The sequence below is a fragment of the Artemia sp. Qi Xiang Cuo genome, chromosome 6 (assembly GCF_049724085.1).
Source record: "Artemia sp. Qi Xiang Cuo chromosome 6, ASM4972408v1, whole genome shotgun sequence".
Lineage (NCBI taxonomy): Eukaryota > Metazoa > Arthropoda > Branchiopoda > Anostraca > Artemiidae > Artemia > Artemia sp. Qi Xiang Cuo.
The window spans coordinates 81,759,323-81,766,172 of NC_142799.1; positions in this window are offsets into that span (position 1 = coordinate 81,759,323).

Below are 6,850 nucleotides of genomic sequence, written 5' to 3' on the forward strand. Positions count from 1 at the left end.
TACGTTTTGAACTAGAGCAGAATTTATTTTTGCATTTCAGCGTCATTGACCCTCATAAGATTGTTTCTCTTGATCCAAAGACCACGGCATTGGAGTTTTTGCTTCTGTTATTAGGCGACATTCTACCCGAACAACACTGCTTCAATAGATGGAGCTTTGGCACAATAAATGGGAGAAATCTCTGATAACGGAGATATCTTCTTTCTCTGTGTCATATCTTCAGAATTGCGAATCTACCTCTTCCCCTGAGACACTTCTTTGGACTTCTTAGACACTCTTCTTGGGACTGTTGTTTACGGCATTGCCTGCTGCAACTTCAGAAAGGAGCTTCTCAATGCTTAGAAAGCTAAAAAAAAATAGACTAAGAAATTCAATGTGATAATACAGGCTGAGGTTTTAGCACAGCTCAATGTCCATAAGAACACTGAAGTCTGACCAAAAATGGACAATAGACATTTTTGAAGGGAATAAAAACATAATTTAGACTTCTTTTTTTGCAAACTTGCAAGACTGAACTTGACAGAGCTTTTGGGTCAATTAGACTTTCAACCAATCATGACTGGTTCATTGGCTTTTAGGCTGGTTAAGCGATTTTTATGTTATTTTCTTTTTTATTATATTATAGTCTTTTGACTGGAATAAAATATTATATAGTATTGCAAAGATCGTATCGTATTGCATATTATATCGTATAAAAGAGAATCCGTTTCGTATATCAGATCTGTAATTCCATATGTCAAATCTTATTTTTCGCCTATTTTGAAGGTTGATCCTCATATGTTGCCTAAGTACTTGTTAATTGAACAAAACACACTCAAGAATTACGCTTAGGTTAGATCTCAGAAAACCGGTTTCATAGCCACAAAGACAAGTGATGGGTGATATAATGCATTGGATTTATATAATTTTGACTATATATTTGCACATTAAGGGGGGGGTGTCTGTTAGGTTGTGTTAGATTAGGCTAGGGGCGCCGTCCAAATACTTTACCAACATCCCCCCACTCTGATGCGCAAATATAAAGAGCATATTGTATTATTATATAAACTAAAGGTTATATGAAGGTTATATTTCATTAGGATTAACCTAAATTCACTTTTTGGGTACGTTTTGTTTAATTAACAAGTACCGTTTCGTGCAGAAGTGCTACTATTGAGCGCAAATACAGCAGAAAGTGTCTATTCAATCTCAATAATGGTCGTAGAAATATCATTTTTAAACGTTTCATGACATGAACAAAAACAAACGATTTTTTTCTTTAAATTTCACATTCCAACTACAGTTGTTTTTACTTTTTTCAGTAAGACCGCAAAAAAAAAATCGGCCATGATATACAGCGTTTTTGCCGCTCCGTATTCATACCATAGAAGGGTGGGTCAAATTCCTTTAAGATAATAATCTTTATGATGACAATTTTTTTTTTCAAAATATAACATCATGTATGATAATGATTTAAAATCAAATATTTGTGCGATGGAGGTATTCAGTAAATTAAATAAACCAACAAGGTATTGGAAATAAGTTTAATCCATTGGTAGACAGCAACAAATAAATCAGGGGGAACCCAGCGATAAATTTCGGGGGAAATGGATAAATTGACTGAGGGATAGTAGTACTGGTTAAAAAAGATAAATAAAATTTTTAGAATATAAAGCTTATTGTCTATCGAGACAACACTGTAAATATGTAATTATAAAATAAAATCAAGCCGGCTTTTTTTTGTGGGCTAGTTTCTCCAAAACGCCTTCTGCATTGACTGGAATATCCCTGTGTATGAATAATAAGGCCAATCTATTAAGTTGTTCCTGACCTGAGGCATTCCTAGTATAAGATTTCTCTCTTTTAATGGTAGACAAACAACGCTCGCACATAGCCGTAGTGAGGGGAATAGTTGCACCAACCTTCAACGATCGACGTAGGGTGGGGAAAATATTCTTATCACTTTTAAGCACGTTATGAAATATTTTGGTGTCATGTTTCCCGACTGTATCCATATTCTCCTTCACAGAGCTGACTCAGCTTCTAAGCTTCCCCTATTGCTGTCTGCATCAAGATATCAAAGATTAATCAGAGTATCCAATATATCCATAGTTTTTTCTTTGCCGAGGGAAATATAGCGCTGGGAAAGTAGATGTTGCAGTAACTCCAGCAGCTTTCTGTGACTAAGGAATCTCTTATGCAGCTGCTGCAGAAAGTGATCCATAAATGGGATAAACACAGAAAGTCGGTAATACGTTTTAGGATCCTCTTAAGCTGTTCCGTAATTATCCCTATACGTTTGTTTCGAAGCTCATCTGGGAACTCTAAGGCTGATTTCACAGTCCAGTCCCTTCAGCAAAAAGTGGATGAAACTCAGCTTCACTCCTTTCTCTCATGTCTCTTATCTTCGCTCTTAAGATCGTCAGCGCGTTTGAGAAAGTTTCTGATTGCAAAAATGTCGACAAATTGTGTGACAGACTAACAACTTTACTGACAATAACCATAGCTGCAGCAAAACAGCATCTCTCAATAGCATATAGCAAAGAATAAGCTTTGCTAGAAGATTCAGAAGATTCAGAAGCTTTGCTCTGAATCAGCATGTTCTTGAAATTCTCTCATAGCCTTATAGACCTCCACATCTCCCCATATAGTGAACATCTCTTTAAACGAAATGATTACTTTTAAGTTTTCCACACATCTAGTTTTGCAAAATTTGTTCTTTTATGTTCTTTTTGTCCCTGTGATAGGATTACTTTCTTGAAAAATTTGTTTGAAAATTGCAAAGTGTTTAGGTGAAATTCTAAATAAATTAATGACTTCTTTGAAAGCTCCTAGACAATTTCTTATAACAGGTATGTTGTACGAATGACACGGGGCTAATTTTAAGCAGAGACTTGCACAGTGAACATAGACTGCATGGGGAAAACATTCACGGACTATAGCAGCACAACTTTGAAACTGACCCTTCATAGATGAAGCTCCATCATAACTTTGCCTCCTTAAGTATTTCAAATTGATTTCCATTTCACCTAAGGTTTGTATAAACCAACTAAGGTCTGCTGTCAACCAACTGTTTCTTTTTGAAAAAGTCTATAACTGTTGATTTCTGATCTATAAGAGATCTATAGAGAGTACAATTTTCCCGATTTTCGGGGGGAGGGGGATGTATCCCCGTTATCCCCCTCTGGGTTCGCCCCTGACATGAATACATGTACGCATTATGCATTATTTTGTAAATAGGACTATTTATCCTCAAAGCCAATTTATAAAGCATTCCTCCGTGCGAAGGTTTCAATGATGTCATAGTACGACATCTCTTGAGTCAGTCTTCCCTCAAGAGTGAGCAGGGATAATGATGTCAATCTGTCGTTCCTGATTGAAGATCTTAAGTAGTTCTTCACCCGACATAGAGTTGAGAATGATGTTTCTCCTGTGTAGTTTTTTGGGCACACTAAGAACCATTCTTAAGGCAATGTTAATGTTTGGATAGATGTCAACCACATAAAAATGACGGAAAACCTTGTTAACGTCAGTTAGAGTCATTTTTTTTTTCCTTTTTCAGTATTTTGTACCATGAAGGGCTTCAAATGTAAGCATTCATCTACAATCATAGGGTCAAGATCGCCGGGATAAAAACTCAATAGCTCACGTGCATGATTGGTGATTTTTGAGGCTTTCAGTCCTTACCCTATTAAGGCTTCCCGATTAATGGTTATAAAAGAGCTGACAGACCTTTCAGAAATTGGCAGCGTCGGGCCTTGCACACGAAGGAAAATCTCAAGAAATTAACCATTTGAAAAAAAAAAAAAAGTAGCCTATCATGTTTTTTACGCGCACTTACCTTTGAGTATTTTTCCATGTGAACAACCTAAAAAGACATTCAAAATTTGGAAACTTAACAACAGGCAAACTATTCGCACATAACTGCTTTCGAAGGCCAGAACTCAAGTACCAACGATATCGAAATAAAAAACATTCTTTACCCCCCCCCCCCTGGGCCCATATTAGGTCTTTTCACACCCGAAAACCACGGTTTCCTAAGATTTTTTGGGTCGTTTCAAAATTATGAAGTTGCCACGTTGAACCGTGAAAATAAATAAGCTAAACTATTTAGTCAAATTTGATAGTGCTTGTCCGTAAAAATTCAAACATTATCAATCCGTTGATTATCATAGACAGCTGCACCTTCAAAGGGAAGCTACACCTTCTTAAGCTTTTTGGTGCCATATGTTTTTAATTTATTTTTTTCTTAATTTTTTCCTCCATACTTCTTTTTGTTTTAGATTTGGACCCCGCTTCTATCAAAAACGGTATAACCGCCACTATTATCAAAAAATGTACAACTGCACATGAAGGTCTTTTTCATCAAAAATTTAATTCCCGATTTTTTCCTAATTTTCTAAGGCGTAAGTTTCCAAATAATTCACATTTCGTAAATCACGAAAATTTTGCCAATTCAGAATACAGTGTTACATGCTTTTATAGCTTAAACAGATTTGTTTGCGAATAATAATATCCTTAATCATTATCACTAGGCAATCCAGTAAACACTAAATTGAAAAAAAATTCAACTCAAGTTGCATACGAAAATTTGCAATGCATGTAATTAGAAATTTTCAAAGTTGGTACATTTTTGTAGCTCAGAGCGAAATTCACACTGGGATTATAATTTTCGAATTTAGTGAAGTTCAAAAATTAAAAAACTAATTTGAAAAGTCTTATATTTATATTTTTATGTTTTTGTGGGTTTAACCATCAAAAACTTGAGCGACACGTGACTTTTCAACCACAAGGTTATTTTTCGACGTAAGAATTCATAAAAAAAAAAAAAAAAAAAAGAACAATTGGCAATGGAGAGTAAAACACTTTTCCAAAAGCCAATCAGGCCAGGTCCATCCTAAAACGTACTTAGGGACATCCCTAATAAGGCGCATCAGCAAGCCACAAAATAATTGATAATTTCTTCCAGATGATTGGCGCATTCAGAGCAAAACCAGCCGATGTATTTTCTCTACTGTTCGCTTTTCATGGACTCGGTCAGAATGCCCTCTAAAGGTTTTGATTCTCTATAGCAAGGTCAAGCTCAGAGGAGGACCACAAAAAAGCACAAGGCAGCCGTTGCATAAGCAGGGACACGAAATCAATAGGGGCTAAGACGAGTTATACAGCACAAATCCCAAAATTATTCGCAGAATTGCTCTCTTCTTTGAGCCAGCTCCTTACAAAAATTAAAAATCCAATAAGCATGACCTTTTTGAACGCTTTTATCTGTTTTAGCTTGTTTTTGGTCTGAAAAGTCAGATCTTTAAAGGTCAAGAATTCAGAAAAATAGTTTTGCAGAAATTTGACTCTTGTAAGAGTATGTCTACAAGCGGCTTTTTTCTGGAGAAATGGGAGAAGAAACTCCCAGTTTATCTATGACGGTTTCAATTAGTAAGAAAGTCTATTCATTTGACCATTTCTGACAGTTCTTAGAAGCTTCTTTATCTTCAATGGTAAACCCCATGGCTTCCTTTTCAAATTTATCGCTTGATAAAGCTTCCATGAAACGGAATAACCCATCTTCACTTCAGTTCCTATTCCAATTTTTAGCATGCCGGACCTTTTATTGGCGTTTTTTTTTTTTTTTTTTTTTTTTTTTTTTTTTTTTTTTTTACCACACCCAGAAACGGGAAATTGGTAGGGTATTAGGGGTCTACAGTATCCAGATGATTACCAGTTTTCCGTCCAAGTTTTTCAGACAACACCAAACATAGACAGTGCTTATGAACCTAGCTTTAGTAAGTCTTTTAAAATAAAGTGGATTGAAAAAGGCAAAAAAACACCTGTTGCCCAGATGAAATTCGTCTCTTATCAGAACATGTCTAACATTTTTTTTAAAAAGTTTCAAAAAAAAGCGGGCTGCCTCATGCAAAATTCAACTCCTATCAGATACCATCTTTTATATTCTCTAAAAAATATAGCTTGTCAGAAAAGCATGGGGGACTCTGGTAAGAACCAAGCTTTAATAAGTCCTTTAAAAACAGTCAAAGAAGCATGCTAAAACAATCCTGTTATCCCGGAAAAATTCACTCATACCAGGAAATAACTTTAATACCCTCTTTTAAAAAGTTTGCAGAAAAACCGGCAAAAAAAATCCGGCTATTCCACGAAATTCAACTTGTGAGAGTCTAGCGTTAATAGTCTTTTAAAAATATTTGATCACAAAAGCAGGCAAAAAAATCCACCATAATCTATTCACAGCTTCACTCTTTATCCCCCTCATGTAGTTCCAATGTCCTTTAAATTCTTTCTTTTAACGTCTCGCCTCTCATTTGGGTACGGCCTGCTTTTTGTTGGGCTCCAGGTGGAGCCAAAACTTTGACTTGACTTATGTCTCCTGCCGGGCGCTGCTCGGCGTAGAGTGACGTCTGCCTCCTTCATCCCCTTCGGTCCATGGCAAGCGTTTGCACATCGCTCAACCTGATATTTGCCATCGTCAGGAACTCGGACAGGCTGTCAGACCATCGTCTGACAAAAACTTTGGGTGGAACCAAAAGACACAGCCTTTGGTAATATTTCATCCGTCAAATATGGGGAGTCATAGTCTTTTAAAAAGTCGTTTATCAAAAAAGCAGGCAAAATAAAACCTGCTGCCAACACGAAATTTGATTTGTCCAGGCCTAGCTTTAACAGACTTACAAAACTAGATTATCTAAAAAATAAACTAAAAAAAAAATCCAGCTACCCAAGCTAAATCCGAATCCTGTTAGAAAATAGCTCTAATTGTCTTTTATAAATGGTTTATAAGAAAAGCAGGAACAAAACAGATTTCACTGGCCAGGCGAAATTCGAGACAACTATGAAGAAATTGTATCAAAATTCTTCATGA